We start from the raw sequence: 23,596 nt of genomic DNA on the forward strand, positions 1-23,596 counted from the left end.
TGACCACAAGCAGCGATTAAAGACATTATTTATGAAGAATCATCGCCCTCCTCATCTCCCAGGAGCAGGATTTGATCACCCTTGCTTCTAACTTATACTCCCTGGATATGGTTGTACAGCATCTTTATCTGGAACACTGTGGTATTTTATTGTCAATACAATTATTTTGAGTGTTTAAAACCATTCTAGAGTCAGTCTTGGTTGATTCATACCTCTCAAACCCAGTAAAGGAAAGAGAAAACCTTACAAAAGTGAAAGATTTTGAGGAGGATTTTGTACACAAGGTGAAAGTTAGCCATGCAAAGTGGTTTTAGAAGTGGATGCCCAGAGGGCTAGACATAATTGACTGACTGATTGGCCTCCAATAATGTAGAAGAAGGAGTGGGGAACAAGCAGTGCCCAGGAGATGAGGAGCGGCGATGTGGCCAATGATATACACCTGGGGTAGACAATCCAGGTGGGATGGAGCGAGGCTATGGAGGGTTCTGAAGTCGAGAACAAGGATGTCAGTTCGCTGGGGTATGGACAAGCAATGGTGTTTGGGAAGCGTGGTAGTGATGAACGTGCAGGACATTGTGGGGAAAAGACAAGGGTCAAAAAGTTTTGGATTAGCTGAAGTATGTGAAGGATCAGGTTGTAAAGGAAAATGTTGGAAAGTCACTTCTTGAGGTGACAAAAGCATAGATCAAGTTTTTGGCAGTGTTGAGGGAGAGGTAGAATCATAAGTAGGTAATATTCTGGAGAAAGTTGATGTCTTGCCAACTGACTGGATGTGGGGCAAGAAGCACAAGGTAGGATCAAACAAGACGTCAAGGTTGTGAGACATTGGATTTAGCCTGTGTGAACTGTTAGATCCGTGGTTCAGTGGATAAATAATCACATGGATGCTGTACATAAACAAATAACAGGTCTTTACTGGAGAAGGGTAATCTCTAGACTGGGGTACAGAGGCATGCGCACAGCTTATATACCGGTGTGGTTACTGCCGGTACTACAGTATACAGGAGCTGTAAAAAGTAGTTCTGACTTAAAGCACATACACTACAATTCCTCCCTTTTTAGATTAATAATACCCCCTTAATATTCAAACAGCAATTACATTTTTACATGTACATTCAATAACAAAAGTCCATTTATAGATTCAGTCTTTGGGGTGGCTTCCTGACCCTTTCGGGATAGCGCCTTTCTGGAGGTTCTTGTTCTTGGTGCAGCGGCGATTCTGACCCCCTTTCATCGGGTAGTTCATCGGGTTCCACTGCTATTGGGTCTGAAGTAGATGCTATCGGTATGTCGGGTTCATCCCCAGGTACTCGAGACATGGGGTTGACGCATTCCTGTGATGCTAAGATCTGATCGACGTGGCGTCTCACAATGTTCTCCCCGACATCTACTGTGTACATTAATGGCACCTGCCTTGTACATATCGTTCCGGGTTGCCACTTCTCTGTTCGATAGTCCCGGGCCAAGACTGGTTGCCCTACATTGAAGCTCCTTGTCGGCTTCTCGTTGATGTGCTGGAATTGTTTGTCCTCAACATTTCTTCGCACATTTGGTCTGAGCAAGTCCAGACGAGATCTCAACCTTCGGTTAAAGAACATCATGGCCGGGGTCTGGTTGGTAACTGCATGTGTCGCGTTTCGGTAGGCTAATAAGAAATTGTCCATCTTATGCAGTAGTGGAATTTCCTCGTCGCACATGGCCTTTATCGCCTTCTTAAAGGTTTGTACGAACCTCTCAGCCAATCCATTGGTGGCTGGATGATACGGGACAGATGTGTAATGCCTTACCCCATTCCTTTTCATGAATTTTTGGAACTCGTCGGACACAAACTGTGGTCCATTATCAGAGCAGATCTGCTCTGGCAAACCGTTTCTGGCAAATATGGTCCATAGGACTGCAATGGTTTTCTCTGTAGTGGTTGAAGACATCTTTATCACCTCAGGCCACTTTGAATGAGCATCCACTGCTATTAAGAACATTGAGTCCATGAATGGACCAGCGAAATCAATGTGCACCCATTGCCATGGAGAGGAGGGCCACTCCCATGGGTATAGAGGGGCATGTGGTGGTGCATTTTGGACCTTCTGGCATCCTAAGCAGCTCTTAGTTTGGTCTTCGATTTGTTGATCGATTCCCGGCCACCACACATAAGCCCTAGCTAGGCATTTCATTTTCACTCCCCCCAGATGACCTTCATGTGGCTCATTTAGCATTCTCTCCCTTAACTTGGGTGGAATCACCACTCTGGATTCACACATCACTGTCCCCTGGCATACTGAGAGCTGTTCTCTTCTGAATGAGAATGCTGGCAACAGTGAGTCGCCATGTGTTGGCCATCCCCTCACCGTCAATTCATATACCTGTCACAGCGTCGGATCATTGCGGGTCTCCTTCTCTATATCCGCGTTTGTTACTGGCAATCGTTCAATTATCGACGAATAAAATATCTCGATAGGGTCCACTGCTGGTGCTTCCTCCACAGTAGGCAGTGGCAGGCGCAATAGCCCATCAGCATTCCCATTCTGTCTCGTGCCTTTATATTCTATTTCATATTGATTCGCCCCTAGAAACAGGGACCATCTTTGTAACCGCTGTGCAGTCATTACTGGCACGCCCTTCTTAGGATTAAAGATGGAGACAAGTGGCTGGTGGTCAGTCAGCAAGGTGAACTTCTGCCCATGCAGATAGTGGTTGAATTTTTTTACTCCCCATACTAGGCTGAGGGCCTCCCTGTCAATCTGGGTGTAGTTGCGCTCGGCTGAGGTTAGTGACCGAGACGCAAAGGCTACTGGCCTCTCCAACCCGTCTGGGAATTTGTGCGACAGCACCGCTCCAATGCCGTAGGATGATGCATCACATGCCAAACGAATTGGTAGTGCTGGATTGAAATGGGCCAACACCCCTTTTGATGTGATCAATTCTTTACACTTCTGGAAAGCTCGTCTACGTTCGTCATCCCACTTCCATGGTACCCCTGTTTGCAGTAGGGTGTTCAGCGGGCGTAATACCGTAGACAAATTTGGTAAGAACTTGTGTTAATAGTTTACCAGCCCGAGGAACGACCTCAGTTGTGACATATTTTCTGGTGCTGGAGCCTTGACTACTGCCTCTATCTTGTCAGGGGACTTATGTAACCCCTCTTCATCGATGATGTGGCCGCAATATGAGATCTGTTTCTGGAAAAACTCGCACTTGTGGCGATTAGCTCGTAGCCCATATTCCTTTAATTTGGCAAGCACCTTCTCCAAGTTAGCGAGGTTCACCGTCATTTTCGCCAAGATGTCGTCCAAATAACACTGGGTCCCTGGAATCCCTTGCAGGACCTGATTCATCGCCCTTTGCCAGATAGCCGGAGCCGAGGCTACTCCAAACACCAGCCGGTTGTATTGATAGAGACCTTTATGGGTGTTGATCGTAAGGTAATGTTTCGAAGCTTCTTCTACCTCCATTTGCAAGTACGCCTGGGCTAGATCAACTTTGGTGAAGCGTTTACCACCAGATAGCGAGGCGAAAATATCCTCAATTCGTGGAAGCGGATATTGCACCGTGTGAGGGACTGGGTTCACTGTCACCTTAAAATCCCCACAGATGCGGACCTTCTTTGGTTCCCCAGGCATATTACTCAACGACCTCTTCATTACAGGAACGATGGGTGTAGCCCACTCACTCCAGTCCACTTTGGACAGTACTCCTGAACGTTCCAACTCTTCCAGCTCTGCTTCAACCGCTGGTCTGATCGCATAAGGCAGTGGTCTGGCCTTCAGAATCTTTGGGCTTGCATTATCCTCTATTTTAATTGTTGCTGTTATTCCTTTTAGTGTTCCTAGTCCCTCCTGGAGCACTTCTTTTGCATCAGTTAGCATTTTTGACAGTCGTCCAGGTGTGACGTCATCATCCTTTTTGGCCTCCACCTTCAGTGCCTGTATGGAATGCCAATCTAAATGTATCTTCCGGATCCATTCACGTCCTAGCAGTGGTGGTCCTCCATTTGGCAATACATATATATCCATTTTAGGTATTTCCTGATCTTTATATGTCACTTTCACCCTTATTTTTCCTTTGGGGTAGACTTTTTGCCCCGTATACGTCTTCAAGACAATCTCTGAAGCTTTCAAAGGTATGTGTGAAAATAGCCGCTTGTAGTCTCTTTGATTTATGACTGTTAGAGCTGACCCTGTGTCCAATTCCATTTCCACTTGGACTCCGTCTATCTTGAGTGTAACCCAGATAGTCTGGTGATCCTCCATTTCGGTTACATTATGTAGTTTCAGACAACCCAGCTCCTTGCTTCCGGAGTCTGTGTCACTTTTCTGTTCCTCTGAACCACTGTCCATCAGCTGGCGTACTTCTCCTGTGGAGATTTCTTACTGTTGGTTTTCTTCCCAGACCTGCAGACTCTTGCTATGTGTCCTGCTTTCCCACACTGTCTGTTTTCTGCCCTCACAGCGCGTTCCTATGCAGAGCTAGACAGGTAGCTAACAACTTGATATCTTCCCATAAAAATCACAAGGCTTGACTTTTCTTGTAAAGCTTTACTGAAAGATTCTTATTGTAAAACTGAAATACAACACAGAAATGGAAGCACACATTAGTATACAGGCGCAAATCTGATATGCATACACAAATTTAGGTACGCCTGAGCAACACAGTACATTTGGCATGTAAATTACCAAACACATGGAAACACAGCTTACTGTGAATATACATTTAGCAAACTGGAAGGCATTCTCTTTAAATTAGCCCTGTACATAGTGCATCAAAATACAGCTACTAGTTAACCAGCTAGACAGAGAGCGAGCACTTCACGGCTAGCTGTGTAAGTTTGCTTACAGAGAAAAGTTACAAACTAAACATTTTCTGCAACATACAGTGTACACTAATCATCTATAACATTCTCAAGTACTTACAGACAATAATATCCAAGACTCAGGCGTGGGAACAATACAACTTCCCAGAGCATGTGCCGCTGTAGGTCTGTAGTTTACTTTACTGCACTTACTGTGCTTTACTGCACTTTACTGCGCTTTTACTGCAGTTGCTAGGTACCAAATAGCCACTAGGTGGCAGCACACAATGGGAATCGACCCAACTTACTCAAACCCCTGAATTAACTGGAAAACTAACATAAATTGCTACAGAGAGACAGCACAGTCTGCACACTTGGTCCTTGAACCAACAATCTTTCTGGTCATGTGTTGTTCTGCTGCAGCGATAGCACTTCCCTGTTCCATAGGTCATTTCGTTGGTGCCATATTCTTGCGGTCTCCGTTGTATCTCTGCAGCGCCCTTTGCGGCTGCTTCGTGTGATACTGCCATACTGAAAGCTTTGTCCAGCGTAAGGTCCTTTTCTGATAGAAGCCGTTTCTGGGTTCCTTCACTTTGTAGCCCACACACAAACTTGTCCCTTAACGTGTCTGCTAGTCCCGCTCCAAACTGGCAGTTTTCGATAGCTTGCGCAGTTCTGTTAGGTACTCAGCATTGCTTTCGTCTTTGTGTTGGTTCCTTTTATGGAACTTAAATCGTTCTGCTATCAGCAGCGGTGTGGGGTTTAAGTGGTCCTGTAGGATTTCTACTATGCTTTCAAAATTCTTGTTTACCGGCTTCTCTGGGGTTATTAGATTTTGCAGTAACCCATAAGTTTTTGCACACATGGAATTTAACAGAACCAGTGCTTTATTAGCATCTGGCATTTCATTCGCCCTGCAGTACACCTCAATACGTTCCACATATGTCGCCCAATCTTCGACTTCATTGTCGAACGTAGAGATACTGCCACTCTTCGGCATCCTTGGTTGAGCGTTAGCTATCACCAATGGCGCCTCACGCATTTCCCCTTCTTCTCCGCTGGCACAAAATGGCATCTCCCGCGCTTTCCTTCCTTCCCGCGCTCGCCCGTCTTCTCCGCTGCGGCTTTGCAAAATGGCGCCTCCCGCGCTCTTCCTTCTTCTCCGCGGCTCAATGGCGCCTCCCACGCTCTCCCTGCTTCTCCACGGCTCAATGGCGTCTCCCCTTGCTTCGCCCCACGGGCCCTGATCAGCCCGTGATCCCTGGCCGTGCTCTGCGCATTCTTCCCTTGATATTTGTCGACGCCGCTCAGTGTAGAACCCGGCTGTTTCTTACCCTCTCTCTCTCCGGTTTGCAGTATTTTTCCTCGACGCCACTCAGTGATCAACCCCCGGCTGTGCCCTGCTCTCTTCACCCTCTTCTTACCCCGTCGATGCTGCTCGGCTCTCTCTTTCTGCCGTCGGTCGGCTCCAGCCGCCGCTGCTCGGGAAGGGTCTGCTCTCGACCTGTCGTCGGTCTCTTACTGCTCGTTGTGGCTGAGGAACCAAACCCGGCTCTCCACAGCCTCCTCAGCGAAGTTGGATCTCTGCCTGACTGCTGGGCGGTTGCTCGCGGTCGACGCCCGTGTTCCTGGACTCGACTATTTTTTTTTTATGTTGCAGGTAGATTCGCATTGACACTCGTCGCCACTGTTAGATCCGTGGTTCAGTGGATAAATAATTACATGGATGCTGTACATAAACAAATAACAGGTCTTTACTGGAGAAGGGTAATCTCTAGACTGGTGTACCGAGGCATGCGCACAGCTTATATACCGGTGTGGTTACTGCCAGTACTAAAGTATACAGGAGCTGTAAAAAGTAGTTCTGACTTAAAGCACATACACTACACGAACAACTGGAAAGTTTGATGGAGACAGTGTCAGAGGCACATAGGTACATGCACAAACTACAAAAGATGGCTTTGGGTTTTCTGAAATTGTGATGAAGGAAATTTTGACTATCTAGGACTCTCGGGTGCCGCAAGCCTACATTTCATTGTACTGCACTTGTGCACTAACAATGACAATAAAGTTGATTATTATTATTATTATTATTATACAGGCACAGTGGGTAGTACACTTGCCTCTGAGTCAGAAGCTGGTGGGCTCAAGTCCCACTCCAGTGCACCTGATCACCTAATCTAGGCTGACACTCCCAGTGCCAGTACTGAAGGAGTGCTGCACTGTCAGAGGTGCCGTCTTTCAGATAAGACGTTAAACCGAGGCCCCGTCTGCCCTCTCAGGTGGATGTAAAAGATCCCATGGCCCCTATTTTGAAGAAGAGCAGGGGCGTTATCCCCGCTGTCCTGGCCAATATTTATCCCTCAATCAACATAACAAAAACAGATTATCTGGTCGTTATCACATTGCTGTTTGCGGGAGCTTGCTGTTTGCAAATTGGCTGCTGCATTTCCCACATTACAATAGTAACGATACTCCAAAAGTACTTCATTGGCTGTAAATCACTTTGAAATGTCTGGTGGTCGTGAGAGGCGCTATAGAAATGCAAGTCTTTCTTTTTTTAGCAACAGATTTGGAGTTCATGGATGTGGCGGAGGGGGTCATTGCCTGTCACAGACCCCAATGGTGGAGCGATGAAAATCAGGGATGTGCAAGAGGCCAGAATTGGAGGAGCACAGAGATCTCGGAGGGTTGTAGGGGCTGGAGGAGGTGACAGAGATAGGGAGGGAGGAGAGGTCTTGGAGGGATTTGAACAAAAGAATGAGAATTTTTGAATGAATGAATGAATGCAGCTGCATGAATCCAGAAACACAGGGAAGTGAGAAGTCCTTCGAGAGTTAATACAAAGAAATGGAAAATGGCCCAATGTTCAATAAGTAGAACAATAGAATCGTAAGACTTTGAGTGATTACAAGTGAGTAATGACGGCAGTGCCTAATTACAGAGCCTGGAGCCAGATGGTGAGCCAAAGGATTATGAAAGAGAAGTCCCAAAATGTCGTTAAATTGCCAAGAAGCCAAATGAATTGTCAGAGCGACTAAAACTGAGAGGTTTGACAAGAAAAATTGCAACTGTGGAGTAGTTGAGTAGTTGAGAATGTCATTAGGGAGTTCTAATACACGCCAATTGCTTATTGACGACAAGCACAGTTTCTGCCAGTTAAGGGAGAAGGAAGTGAGAAACTTTTGGAGAATGATAGCAGCAATGCATGTACAGTACTTCCTACTCTAACGACGGACATCTTTGCTTTGTGCAGACAGCTCGCACTGGTGACGATGGTATGAAATAATGGCAAACCAGTGCCTCAGTCGTGTTTTCTGCTACACTTCCAGCAATTTTAAATTGTGAATCTGTGGCGGAACCACCAGAGGATTACGGACAATTGTATATAATTCCTTTTACAGCAGTGTAGTACAGCTGGGGGCTGCACCTTTAATGTATCTGTTAACTGTACTAGGGCTTCTTTCCTGTACTCCGCATGATGACGTCATGCCGTCCGTCACGAGATCTCTCAACAGCGGGAAGAACGTGATGACGTCATGACGTCAGAGCTTGGAAACTTCTAGCAGTAGAGCTTGGAACCTTCTAGCAGTTGAACTCGGGACCTGCTAGCAGTTGAGCTCGGAACCTTCTAGCAGTTCCAGAGAGGCTTTCAAGCAGACCAGACCTATTTGCATTGTATCCTACAGTTTCCTGTACAGCTTCGTTTGTTCATTAAATTTTATTGTTTTTGATTTTCTGAGTCGATCTCAATTCTTCGGCTAGGAACCCCAGTTCCTACATTGGTGACCTTGATTTCTTCGAACAAATTTCGTTGAAGTTACATCATGGACACGAACACTGTCACCCTCAAACTGCCGCAATTTTGGGAGCAACAACCGGCTGCGTGGTTTTTCCAGGTGGAAGCCCAATTTGCAATCCAGGGAGTAGCAGCGGATTCGACCCGTTATTATTATGTGGTCTCTGCCCTTGACAGCGCCACGGCCTCGCGGGTCGTCAGCCTCCTCGGGAGTCCACCGAACGATGGCAAGTTAGAAGCTTTAAAAGCACGTTTACTGCAGATTTTCGGTCTGTCCAAGTCGGAGCGCACTCGCAGACTTATCTCCATGCCCGGCCTCGGGGACTCAAAACCCTCAGAGCTCATGAGCCAAATGCTCACGCTTTTGGGCTCGGAATCGCAATGTTTTCTGTTCCGCGAACTGTTTCTCTGTCAACTACCAGAGCTAGTACAGACGGCCTTGGCCAATTCCGCTATCACGGATTGTGCTGAACTCGCCGCGGAAGCGGATAAAATATTTACCGTCTCACAACAATCTTGTGCAGCCACGAGGCGCCAAAACTATGCTGAACTCGCCGCAGAGGCGGATAACATATGCTCCTGCACACAGCCATGTTGTGCAGCCACGAGGCGCCCATCCCCCACAAGAGCGAATCCTCCTCCTCCTCCTGCAGGCTGGTGTGCATACCATGCTCGTTTCGGCGCGAAGGCCAGAAATTGCCGCCCGCCCTGCAGTTTCTCACCAAAAAAAAAATCTACCTCAAACCAGCGGTTTCTGAGAAGATCAATAAGGCCTAAGGGACGCGCCGGAGTTGCGATGGCCGTCGGGTCCGCAGGGAAACTCCTATACATTACAGACTCCCTGTCAGGGTGACGTTTTCTCTGTGATACTGGCTCCCAGTGCAGTATCCTACCAGCGTCGAAGCTAGATCTTCAATCCGGCAGTCAAGGTCCCCCCCTCGAGGCAGCCAATGGTGCGGCCATTCGCACATTTGGAAAGCGTAGGTTTGGAAAGTTTTGGCGGCCAACGTTTTGTTTGGGAGTCCATCACGGTGAAAGTCTCACAAGCCATCCTGGGGGCAGATTTCTTCTGCGCAAACGGGTTTCTCGTCGACATCCGACACTGCCGGCTAATCAGTGCCTTCACTTTTCACTCGGTCCCCTGCCACCGAAGCACCGCGATGTCTTGGTCAGTTGCCTGTGCAGTCCCATCTCCAAATGAGTTCTCTCGTCTTCTCAGTGAGTTCCCTGAGCTCACCAGGCCCACATTTTCTTCTTCAGCCGCGAGGCACGGTGTGGCGCACCACATTACCATGACAAGATCCCCCATTTATGCGAGAGCTTGAACACTGGAACCCGGTAAACTCGCGGCCGCCAAGGCGGAGTTCCATACAATGGAATGCCTGGGTATTATTCGACGTTCGAATAGTCCTTGGTCCTCGCCATTACACATTGTTCCTAAGCCGGGCGGCGGATGGCTACCATGCGGTGACTACAGACGCCTGAATGAGGCTACCACACCGGATCGGTACCCAATTCCTCACATTCAGGATTTTTCGGCCCATCTGGCAGGGAATTCCATCTTTTCTGAAGTAGACCTCGTCCGAGGCTATCATCAAGTGCCCGTGCATCCTCAGGACGTCCCCAAAACTGCCTTCATCACACCTTTCGGGCTCTTTGAGTTCCTTCGTATGCCGTTTGGGCTGAAGAATGCAGCACAAGCCTTCCAACGTCTCATGGATTCCGTGTTGCGCGATCTGCCGTTCATCTTCGTCTACCTAGACGACATCCTTGTTGCCAGTAACAGCACGAAAGAACATATTACGCACTTACATCACATGGGTTTGGGTGGATGCAGAGTGATAGAAGATTTGAGGCTAGGATCAGATCAGCCATGATCTTATTGAATGGTGGAGCAGGCTCGAGGGGCCGATTGGCCTACTCCTGCTCCTATTTCTTATGTTCTTATGTTCTTATGCGTACCCTTTTGTCTCGTCTCAGCCAACATGGCCTTATTATCAACCCGGCCAAGTGCCAGTTTGGGTTGCACAGCATTGATTTTCTGGGACACAGAATCACCTCAGAAGGCGCCGTCCCGCTGGCCACGAAGGTGGAAGCAGTCACCTCGTTCCCTCTTCCTCAGACCGTCAGGGCCCTCCAGGAATTTCTGGGAATGGTCAATTTTTATCATCGGTTCGTCCCCAAGGCGGCATTGTTGATGCAACCTTTGCATGAGGCCCTCAGAGGTAAATCGGGCAAAGACCCGATCGATTGGACACCCCAGATGGGCTAGGCTTTCCTCGACACTAAGAACCCTTTGGCTGCTGCGACCATGTTGGCACATCCCCTTCCGGGCGCAACCATTGCCCTTACCACCGGCGCATCTGATTATGCCATCGGGGCAGTACAGGAGCAGTGGGTTGATGGCACATGGCCACCACTGGCTTTCTTCAGCCGCCAATTGCGGAAGAACGAACGCAAGTATAGTACTTTTGATAGGGAGTTGTTGGCATTGTTTCTGGCCATCCGCCATTTTCGCTTCCTACTGGAAGGACGCCCATTCACGGCTTTTGTAGACCACAAGCCACTTACTTTTGCGATGGCCAAGACAGTGGAACCATGGTCGGCACGGCAACAACATCATCTTACATGCATATCTGAATTTACAACCGACATACAACATGTCTCGGGCAAAGACAACCTGGTGGCGGATTATCTCTCCCGCGCCCAGCTCCACGCAGTACACCTGGGAGTCGACTATGTTGGTTTGGCAAAAGAACAGAAGGCAGACCCTGAAGTGCAGACATACCGGACCGCACCTTCCAGCTTACAAGTGGCTGATGTCAGTTTCCAGACCGCAGGGACCACACTCCTGTGTGACATCTCGATGGGCGTCCCACGTCCAATCATTCCAGTCGAGTGGCGCAGGAGAATTTTCGACACTATCCACGGGTTGTCACACCCTGGCATGAGAGCGTCACAACGACTCATGGCAAAGAAATTCATCTGGAAGGGCATGCATCTCGACGTCCGTGACTGGACCAATACCTGCGTGAGTTGCCAGAAGTCCAAGATACAACGACATGTTAAGGCCCCAGTCGCCACTTTTCCGGTTCTGGAGCGTTGATTCGACCATGTGCACGTGGACCTGGTTGGTCCTCTCCCTTCCTCTCGCGGGTACACTCACCTCCTCACCGTGGTAGACCGCACCACCAGGTGGCCAGAGGCAATTCCTTTGTCTGCCACCACAGCGGCAGACGTCTCCAGAGCCTTCATCTCGTCGTGGGTAGCTCGGTTCGGGGTACCGGCTGACATCTCCTCCGACCGGGGGCCTCAATTTAACTCTGAGCTTTGGAATGCCGTAGCTCAAGGTTTGGGCACCAAGCTTCATCGTACCACCGCCTACCATCCACAGGCGAACGGTCTGTGTGAAAGATTCCACAGGTCCCTTAAAGCCGCACTGCGTGCTAGTCTCCGTGGGCCTAGTTGGGTGGACAGGCTCCCTTGGGTGTTGCTAGGTCTTCGCACGGCGCCTAAGGATGACCTACATTCTTCTTCAGCAGAGCTGGTTTACGGCCAACCACTCAGGGTGCCGGGCGATTTTCTTCCTCCTCACACGGAACCCTGGTCCCCAGCTCAGCAGCTCGTCAGCCACCAGGAAGCGGCTAGGAATTTCATCCCAGTGCCTACGTCGCATCATGACCTGCAGCGCCCCCATGTCCCGGTGGATCTTAAGAGCGCAGAATACGTGTTCATTCGGCAGGATGCGCGCAAAAACCCACTCAAACCGCCTTACACAGGTCCGTTCCGCGTCATCTTGTCAGGTGACAAGTCCTTCACAGTCGACGTCGGCGGTAAGCCTGACCACATCTCCACCGACTGGTTGAAACCGGCGCATCTGGATCTGAGCGAACCAGTCGTCACCGCTCAGCCGCCTCGTCGTGGTCATCCACCGTCGACTGCCGGTCCAGTACAGCCACAGTCATCCGCCGAGTCGCCAGTGCCCACCTCACCGGGTCGACCACAGCCGGCCTCTTCTTCTCCTCCACCTGCGGCATCATCCCAACCACAGCCAACGGCCAGTTCATCTTCTAGCGCTCTGTTCCAGCTGCCGAGGTATCGCAGTCGGTCGGACAGACTCGTCAGACCCCCTTCTCGCCTTACCTTCTCTGTTAAAAGCAATTCTGGGGAGGCGCATGTGGAGGAACCACCAGAGGATTACGGACAATTGTATATAATTCCTTTTACAGCAATGTAGTACAGCTGGGGGCTGCACCTTTAATGTATCTGTTAACTGTACTAGGGCTTCTTTCCTGTACTCCGCGTGATGACATCATGCCGTCCGTCACGTGATCTCTCAACGGCAGGAAGAACGTGATGACGTCATGACGTCAGAGCTCGGAACCTTCTAGCAGTAGAGCTCGGAACCTTCTAGCAGTTGAGCTCGGAACCTGCTAGCAGTTGAGCTCAGAACTGTTGTGTCGGTACCTTTTTTACCTAGACACAATTAGAACTCAGAACTCAGAGATACAGATCCAAGCGTCTTGGAGGCCGCCGCTCTCTGACAGGATACCGGCGGTCATTGCTGGCTTCCACAGCAGTAGGCATTGACAAAGGCCTGGATGGAGAAGGTGCCTGTGCCAGTCGAAAGTCAGGAGATTGCACAGGTGGAACAGTCTCTTTGACTTCCTGTGTTGGAGAAGAACACTGCGGCAAAGGATGCTGGTTTGCGGTATCATCTGGAAACAGTTCAGGCCAACCAGCCGTTGGAGTCTCTGTGGCTGTCTCTGTTCCTAGCAACAGTTGATCTGTGTGTCTTCTCCAGACGACGTCCTCAGGAGTCTCAACCATGTAAGACACAGGGCCCGTCTGCGCGATCACCGTAGCAGGAACCCATTTCGGTCCAGTTTTGTAGTTTCGAGCTAGGACGTGCTCTCCCGGATGAAACCGTCTCTCCTTGGCTCTTTTCTCTCTCTTTTCAACTTGAGCTTGTTGTTGATGATGGACAACCTGCTCTGCCCTTGGAGGTTTGAGTAAGTCAAAACTTGTCCGCAACTGCCTCTTCATCATGAGCGAAGCGGGGCAAGTTTTGGTTGTGGCATGCAGCTCATTCCTGTAGGACAACAGGAAGCTGTTCAGACGTTGGTGGATTGAGCCCTGACGTTGCGATGCCTTCAAGGCGTGCTTCAAAGTTTGCACGAACCTTTCTGCCTGGCCGTTAGTAGAGGGATGATAGGGCGCAGACCTGATGTCTTGGACACCATTCACATGCAGGAAGGTTGTAAACTCCTGTGATACAAATTGTGGACCGTTGTCACTTACGAGCTGTTCCGGTGAGCCATAATGGCTGAACATCTCACCAAGTTTCTCAATTGTTTTCTCTGCCATGGTAGACCTCATCACAGCGACCTCCGGCCACTTGCTACGAGCGTCCACAACCACCATAAAAATCTTCTCTTCGAAAGGACCGGCGAAGTCCACATGTACTCGCTGCCACACTTCTGCAGGCCAATCCCAGGGGTGTAGGGTTGCCAGCTGTGGAACATTCCGGACCCTTTGACATGGGGAACATGTTTTGGCTTTCTCCTCAATATTCCCATCGAGACCTGGCCACCAGAAGTAGCTTCTTGCCATTTCCTTCATCCGAACCATCCCACTGTGGCCTGTATGAAGTTGTTGCAGTATAGGTTCCCTCAGAGGTGGTGGAACGATGACACGGCATCCCCAAAGAAGACAACCTGCCTGGACGGAGAGCTCATTTCTTTTTGAAACGTAAGGTTTCAAACTAGGAGAATCTCCTACAGCTCTCCCTCGAATGACATCGTTCATTACCTCAGGCAGGACTGGATCGTTGCGGGTGTGCCTTCGCACCTGAACTGCAGTGACAGGTGCTCCCTCCACTTGCCTAAAGTAGAAGATGTCTATCTGACGAGGCTCTGGGGGAGTAACAGGCAAGGGTAGCCTCGAGAGACCGTCTGCGTTGCCGTGCAAGTCTGATTTGCGATATTTGATGTCGTATGTGTGTCCTGACAACAGTAAAGCCCACCTTTGCATCCTGCTTGCAGTGAGAGACGGAATTCCGGTGTGGGGCCCGAAGATTGAAGTCAATGGACGGTGGTCTGTCAGGAGTGTGAACCTTCTCCCAAACAGGTACTGATGAAATTTTTGAATTCCAAAAACGATTCCCAAGGCCTCGCGCTCGATCTGCGCATAGTTACTCTCGGCCTTGTTCAAGGTGCGTGATGCGAAGGCGATAGGTTTCTCTTCAGCCGAAGGCATGATGTGGGATATGACTGCTCCCACACCATATGGTGATGCATCACATGCTAGCTGCACGTGTAGCTTTGGGTCGAAGTGTGTCAGGACTTCCGATTTCAGCAATGCTTTCTTTGCTTGGGCGAAAGCTTCATTGCACAGTTCAGTCCATTTCCATGTTTTGCCTTGACATAGCAACTGATGTAACAGCTTCAGCAATGTTGTTAAGTCTGGAATAAACTTCCCATAGTAGTTAAGTAGCCCCAGAAATGAACGTAACTGGCTCACATTCTGGGGTGCTGGGGCCTCTACGATCGCCTTGACCTTTGACGGCGCCTTATGCAGGCCAGTAGCGTCAATCACATGCCCCAGGTACTCAACTGAAGACTGAAAGAATTCACATTTGTCTTTACGAACTCTGAGTCCGTACTCTTTCAGTCGTTGTAGTGTCGCATCCAAGTTCAGAAGATGATCCTCCCCATTTGTCCCAGTGACAAGGATGTCGTCCAGGTAGCACTGGACTCCTGGCAGTCCACTCAAAATCTGACCCATTGCCCTTTGGAATAGAGCAGGGGCCGACGTAATTCCAAATGGAAGGCGGCAGTACCTGTATAGCCCCTTGTGTGTCACAATTGTCAGCAGCTCCTTTGATTTGTCATCGACATGCATTTGTAGATAAGCCTGGCATAAGTCTATTTTGCTGAACTTTTGCCCTCCGGCCAGGCCCGTAAAAAGATCATCAATGAGGGGAAGAGGGTAATGTTCCGCAGACAGCACCGGGTTAATAGTCACTTTAAAATCCCCGCAGATCAAACAGATTCATCCTTTTTCAGGACAGGAACAATGGGTGTGGCCCATTTGCTCATGCTCACAGGCTCCAGGACTCCATTCTCGACTAAGGCCTCCAAGTTAGCCTCAACTTTTGGCCTAATTGCATAGGGTACAGGTCGGGCTTTGTGAAACTTCGGCTTGCTGTCAGGTTTAATGTCCAGTCTCACGCTGATCTTTTTCATGCTCCCAAGTTCCCCATTGAAGAGTTCTGCATGTTTGTTTAACACTGCAGTCAGACCTGACTCCCCTTTTGACATCATGCGGACTGCAGGCCAGTCCAGCGTGATTTTCTCTAGCCACGCACGTCCCAGTAGCGATGGGTAATTTACCTTTACCACATATAGTGGCAGTTTCGCAGTCTGTCCATTCAATTTAACTGTCACCTCAATGGCGCCTCTCATGGCCACAGGTTCACCAGTATACGTCTTTAGCACAATGTTTGTTGGCTGAAGTGTAAGATGCTTCAGCATTTTGTTGTAGACAGTGTCTGAAACAAGGGACACAGCCGCGCCTGTGTCCACCTCCATCCGCACTGATTGTCCCTCCACCAGTGGTGACACCCAGTAGCCATTTGAACCACCTGCAAACGTCAGTATGTGCACCTCTTCCTCCCCAGAGGTGTCGCTCCCCTCTGTTTTGCTTGTTCCATCATACTGCACTGAATGAACACTTTTTCCTCTCTTGTCCAAATACAGACATTTTGCTTCCATGCTTCCCAGCTCTGTCTGTTCTTTTTTTTTACCTCTACAGGCGCGTTCAATGTGACCCTTTTTGCCACAATTTCGGCATTCCACCCCCGTACACCAGCAGTCATTAGCGTGATGGCCCGTTTTCCCACAACGGTAACATGTGCCGTTCCGTGCACCTTTAGGCTCAGATGACACCTTGTGAACTCTCCCTGTTGAACTCAACTGGTGAGCCTCCTTTTCTGCCATCTCCATGGAGACACTAACTTCAATGACCTTTTCAAGAGTAAGGTTGTCCTCAGTAAGAAGGCGCTTCTGTGTGGCTGCACTTTGCACACCACACACAAGTCTGTCTCTAATGGTGTCATTCAGCACCTTCTTGAACTGGCAGTGTTCCGACAACCTTTTTAAAGCAGCAATAAACATCGTCACTGATTCCCCCTCCTCTTGATTCCATTTGTGAAATCTAAATCTCTCAGCAATAACCAGAGGTTTTTGTGAAAAATGTGCTCCAAGAATTTCCACTAGTTGCTTATATGTTTTAGTTCCTGGCTTATCTGGCTGCACAAGGCTGCGAAGTAAATTGAATGTCTTCCGTCCCATTACACTCAAAAAGGTAGGTACGACCTTTTCGTTTGCCACCACATTCGCCAAGACAAAATAATCAAAACATTCCGTATAAGCGCTCCATTGCTCCACATTTTCATCAAAATCACTGATGTTTCATAATATAGTAGCCATCTCACGTTTCAAATTTAAATTTTTGTTTACTCACTGCACCCATAACATACGCAGATTCATCCGCTCCTCGTCGCCACTTTGTTGTGTCGGTACCTTTTTTACCTAGACACAATTAGAACTCAGAACTCAGAGATTCAAACATGAAGTGTTTTATTCAAAGGGAAAGGGAAGTTCTGGAGTGTTCCGAACAAAGACAGCTAAACTTAATCAAGAGAACACCCAACCATTCATCTGCTGTGACAGCGCCACCACAGGTGGGAGGAGAACACACAATACATAACAGGCACCTGCTAGCAGTTGAGCTCGGAACCTTCTAGCAGTCCCAGAGAGGCTTTCAAGCAGACCAGACCTATTTGCATTGTAACCTACAGTTTCCTGTACAGCTTCGTTTGTTCATTAAATGTTATTGTTTTTGATTTTCTGAGTCGATCTCAATTCTTCGGCTAGGAATCCCAGTTCCTACAAATCTAACTTTGCAGCTTCCTGATTCACATTTTATTTCTCAGAAGCCTGATAAGAAACATGCATTATTAACAATTGTGGCCTGACGGTTTCCCTCTGTTGACCGACTGAAGGTTTACTGATTGATGAAGTTTCCCGTTGGCTTTAATAGACTTCCTTTACTTAAAAAGAGGAGTGAAACAGCAGCCCCATTAAACCTCTTCTACCATGCAGCAATCACCAAGTAAGCAAATCTAATGGGAAGCCATTACTAACTGCATGTCTGGATGCATCCAATTATGTAAGCAACGGGAGTTGAAGTCCCTCCTAATGGTAAGCTCTCAGCACTCCAATCCAAATCAGAGAACGTGTCAAAAGGGAGACATCTTGGGTCTGTGTATTAATCTTTTGATAGCTGTTAACTCGGACGTGCTCCTCCGTCCCTCCTTCCTTTGAAATACAAGGACAGAGTCAGCAGTCGGATGGATGAACGCAGTAGGGAGCTGTCCTCGAAGTGAGAGGTTTTCAAAGAATCAGAGCCCGAGTGTTTTCGTCCGATTCCTGTCTGATGACACCGCGTGATCGCTGAATTCACCCCAATGTGACAGAAAGAAATTGCAATTATCCGGCGCTTGTCACCTCTTCGTACCATCCCAAAGTGCTTCACAGCCACTTTTGAAAGGCTGCATATAGTGACATTCCATAAAGAATGGAGATGGGTAATTATGGGAACGGTAGTCTAGTGGTAATGTCAGTGGGTTAGTAGTAAGCCTGGGCTAATGATCCAGTGACGTGAGGTTCAAATCCCACCACGGCAGCTGAGGAATTTAAATTCAGTTAATTAAATAAATCTGGAATAAAAATCTAGTATCAGTAATGTAAGATGCGCAATTTTCAGCAAAAATCACGCAAGAAAACTGGATAAAATAAGACTGTTTATTGACCAAAGTAAGCTTGCACAGAAAAACCTTTGATAAAAGGGCATACAAAATGGCCGCCAGGCCCCGTGATCAGTTTCTGAAACATTTTATTTCTGTTACTGCAAGCCAGACAGGCTTGTGGATTGAAGGCAGTAAGCCCGCGAAAGCCAGTATCTGGGAACTGAAACTCAGAGAAACAGCATACATATTCAATGGATTCTAAGTACAGGATGGGGCCCATCAAGATATGGGCGGACAATGCAAAAACACTTATACTGTAGTGTATGTACCCGTCTACCTTTAAGAGAACTATTGTATGTAACCGTTCACCTTTAAGAGAACTATTTTAGGTGTGGCACTACTTTGTTTGGCTTCTGTATACGGTAATACCGACGGTGACCACACCAGTATATAAGTGTTGTGCCAGGAGTTATTGGGCAGATTCGCCCTGACCTTCGAATAGTAAAGTCCTGTTTTAAGTTATTCTTGGAGTCTGTGTATTAATTAACTAAACAACCCACAGACTTTACAGTGGCGACGAGTCCGATCGTACCCTGCAGCAGCAATAATTCCGAAGCAGTTAACGAGCGTCGAGAAGAGGCAACCGCCCTCGTCATTCTGCTGGGAGAAAACTCGAGTCTGCAGAGCTGGAAAGGAGGAAGAATTCAGAGACAAAGACTTCCATCAGCAACAGGCACTGACTGTCCCGTCTGCCACGGTGAGGAGTGAGCCGATCAGCACGAGAAGCAAGGCGGCCACGGTGACTGTGAGTAAGGGAAAAGTAAAAAGAATAACCGGAGGATAAGGGCGGTGCACTCGACCACGGTCGAGGGGGAAAGGAGCCGGACAGAAGTCGGGCCCAGAGGCGCTGAGACTGGGGCAGCGTGGAGCAAGGAAGCCGCGGTACAGACAGGCTGGGGACGCAACGGCGTCGTGAGACAGCTAGACCGCGACCGGCGAAAAAGGCCGGGCAGCGACCGAAGCCACGAAGCGCTGCGACCGGGAGCGTAGGCGCGGGAAGATATAAAAACTCAGCCGCAGCCGGGGAGGGAAGCACCGGACTGCGAGACGGCTGGGAGAGGCGTTTGGGAGCCGAGCGAGCGGGAGAGGCAGAGCCGACCAAGGGAGACTGCGCGAGAGCCAGTCCAGTGGCTGAAACTGTTCTCCGTCAACGGGGTGTACCCAGCGCCGGTAGAGCCGAGCGAGCGGGAGAGGCAGAGCCGACCAAGGGAGACTGCGCGAGAGCCAGTCCAGCGGCTGAAACTGTTCTCCGTCAACGGGGTGTACCCAGCGCCGGTAGAGCCGAGAGAGCGGGAGAGAGACAGAGCCCGAGCAAGGGGAACTGAGCGAGAGCCAGCCCAGCGGCTGAAACTGTTCACCGTCAACGGGGTGTACCCAGCGCCGGTTGCCCTGCCGAGAAAAGGGAAAGCACTGAAGCCAACGCGCAGGCTGTGAACCTGAAAGCCAGCGGCCGTCGCCCGTGGGGAAAGTGTACCCCTCCCGCCAGGGGAAGAAACGCAGGAAGCCGCCATTAGGCGGAGAAGAAGACAGAAGCGGGAAACCGCCATTGAAGTGGGCGAGGAGAGAAGATAAGCGCGGGAAACCGCCATTTTCGTGGGAAAACCGCCATCTTAGAAAAAAAAAATAAGTTAAAGAAATAATTCGGGGTGTTATCAGAAAGAGAGGAAGATGCCTAAGCGTGGTAACATCAACGATTTTAATGCCGAGGTAGAAGACTGGGCCACATACGTGGAACGCATCGAGATCTATTGTGAGGCCAATAAAATAGAAGAAGATGACAAAGCTATAACCTTGCTAAACTCGATGGGCGCGAAGACATACGGGCTCTTGAAGCATCTACTATCACCAGCTAAACCGGCGGATCAGACTTTCGATAATATTGTGGCTGTTCTGAAGGAGCACTTGAACCCCACACCGTTGATGTTGGCGGAACGATTCAAATTCTATGCGAGAACGCAACGGAAAGACGAAACCAACGCAGAATACTTGGTCGAACTGCGTAGACTAGCGAAATACTGCCAGTTTGGAGGGAATCTGACAAAGGCATTGCGAGACAAGTTCGTGTGCGGGTTGGCAAAGGAAGGAACGCAAAAGCGACTACTCGAAGAGAACGACCTTACACTTGACAGGGCTGTCCTTACTGCAGCATCGCACGAAGCCGCAGCGAAGGGAACTGCGGAAATGCAGCTAAAGACAGCGGCACTAAGTGTGGATCAAATTACCTCGACAACAACAAAATGCTATCGTTGTGGGAAGACAACACACGACCAGAACCAATGCTGGTTTAAGAACCAGGAATGTAGGAAATGTGGCAAACTGGGTCACATAGCTAAGGTATGCCGGTCAGGGAAGAAGACCAACAACCAAAGGACCAACAACCAAAGGAAGCCATCACAGGAAAAGTACAACAAGGTACACAAGGTGGCTGAGAAGAGTTCAGACGAACAGAATTCAGACTCAGACCCAAACGGCCAGGAGCTGGGTAGTCTGAGAATTCACAATGTGAGTAAGGAAGCTGACCTACAAACTATCTGGGTCATGCTAAAAATAGCTGGAATCCAAGTGAAAATGGAGTTGGACACTGGATCAGCTCTATCAGTCATAAATCGAAGGGATTACCACCGGCTATTCTCACATATACCCTTAAGAGATACCAAGTTCGTATTGCAGACATACACGGGGCATAAAGTATACCCCATGGGAAAGATAAGAGTCAAAGTGAGAGATAGGGGTAAAGAACACCCAAGAATGAACTTATACGTACTACATGAGGGAGGACCACCACTTCTAGGACGGGAGTGGATCAAGAAAATAGACATGGAATGGCACTATCTAAAAGCCATAACGAGTGAGGACTCGGTGCAGACAATCAGCTCAGATTCTGAAACGGATGACGATAAGACCAACCCAAATATGAAAGACAAGGCTGAAATGGACTTGCCGACGAAGGTTGGAAAAACGAAGGCATGCATAAAGGCTTATGCTCCAGAGAAGAACAAAGTTTCAGAGCAGAACTCCACCGAACAACGACAACCTAGTTTGACAGAAAATTCTGAGCCTGTTCAAGTTACGGACATATCCATGACGGAAGAACAACGAGCTCGGACTCAAACTTATTTCAAATTACGACAACAATTAGAACAATTGAGTTACCGTCTCGTACAAGAGATGAAAACAATGAAAAAATTCTATGACACCGAATGGGAGAATCTGGAAAGACAACAGAAGCAGCTAGCTCAAGCAGAGAGCGACCATAGAGCCATCGTGACCAATTACCGATCACATCTCCCTTATGCTGTTCAGGAGTTAGAATATTTGCAGGAAGAAGCAAATGAAGAGGAATCTTCAGGAAGCCAGGATTTTATTCCAGTTCTTCTCTACGACTCCTTACAAGCAGAGTGTGAGAAGTTGAAAGAACAGTATGAACAGGCCCAGGCTACAATTCTGGAAGGGGTTAACTCGGCAACCTCCGAAAAGCTAGTTTCAGTGGAAGCATATGAGCAACTGAAGGTTGAACATGAGCAAGAAGTCCAAAGGCTGCAGGAAATTCTTGATGAGCTCAAGGCCAAGACAGACTCATCGGTAGAAGTTCCATCCATAGATGAGAAATTAGAGGTGAAAGACATGGCAGAACATGAAAGACAAGATACATAGATACATAGATACATAGAAGATAGGAGCAGGAGTAGGCCATTCGGCCCTTCGTGCCTGCTCCGCCATTTAATGAGATCATGGCTGATCCTTTAATTCAGTATCCCGTCCCCGCCTTCTCTCCGTAACCCTTAACCCCTTTTGCCCGTAGAAATATATCTAATTCCCTCTTAAATATATTTAATGAGCTGGCATACACTGCCCTCTGTGGCAATGAGTTCCACAGGTTCACCACTCTCTGAGTGAAGAAATTCCCCCTCATCTCTGTCCTAAATGGTTTAGCCCTTATCCTTAAATTATGTCCTCTAGTTCTGTTCTCACCCGCCAAGGGAAACATTCCTTCTGCATCCAGTCTGTCTAGACCTGTCAGAATTTTATACACTTCTATGAGGTCCCCTCTCAATCTTCTAAACTCCAGTGTGTACATCCCTAAACTACATAGTCTCTCCTCATAGGTCATTCCCGCCATTCCTGGTATCAGCCTGGTGAATCGCCGCTGCACCCCCTCCATGGCAAGAACATCCTTCCTCAGATGAGGCGACCAAAACTGTACACAGTACTCGAGGTGTGGTCTCACCAGTGCCCTGTACAGCTGCAGCAAGGTATCCCTGTTCCTGTATTCTAACCCTTTTGCTATGAAGGCCAGCATACCGTTTGCCTTCTTGACCGCCTGTTGCACCTGCATGCTCGCCTTCAGTGACTGGTGTACAAGAACACCCAGGTCTCTCTGTACTTCCCCCTCTCCCAATCTATTGCCATTTAAATAATAATTTGCCCTCCCGTTCCTGCACCCAAGGTGGATAACTTCGCACTTGTCCACATTATAGTGCATCTGCCATTTATCCGCCCAATCGCCCAGTCTGTCCAAATCGCTCTGGAGCTTCCTGGTCTCTTCCTCTGAGCCCACCCCCCCTCCTAGTTTAGTGTCGTCTGCAAATTTGGAAATGCTGCATCCGACTCCCTGATCCAGGTCATTAATGTAAATTGTGAACAGCTGGGGGCCCAGGACAGATCCCTGTGGTACCCCACTTGTTACTGCCTGCCATTCAGAAAATGAGCCGTTTATTCCAACTCTCTGTTTTCTATCTGACAGCCAGTTCCCTATCCACGCCAAAACTTTCCCCTTTATCCCATGAGCCTCAATTTTCCATGCTAATCTTTTATGTGGGACCTTATCGAAGGCCTTTTGGAAGTCCAGGTACACCACATCTACTGGCTCTCCCCCATCTATTCTACCAGTTACTCCCTCAAAAAATTCCAATAGTTTAGTCAAGCACGATTTACCCTTTGTAAATCCATGTTGACTCTGTCCTATCCTGTCCCCATTTGCTAAGTGCTCCGCTATTTCATCCTTAATGATGGACTCCAGCATTTTGCCCACAACTGATGTAAGGCTTACAGGTCTGTAATTACCTGCTTTTTCCCTACCCCCCTTTTTGAATAGTGGGGTAACGTTAGCTACCCTCCAATCCATCGGCACTGTTCC

The sequence above is a fragment of the Somniosus microcephalus genome, chromosome 1 (assembly GCF_052327205.1).
Source record: "Somniosus microcephalus isolate GS21.2 chromosome 1, FLI_Smic_1.0, whole genome shotgun sequence".
NCBI lineage: Eukaryota > Metazoa > Chordata > Chondrichthyes > Squaliformes > Somniosidae > Somniosus > Somniosus microcephalus.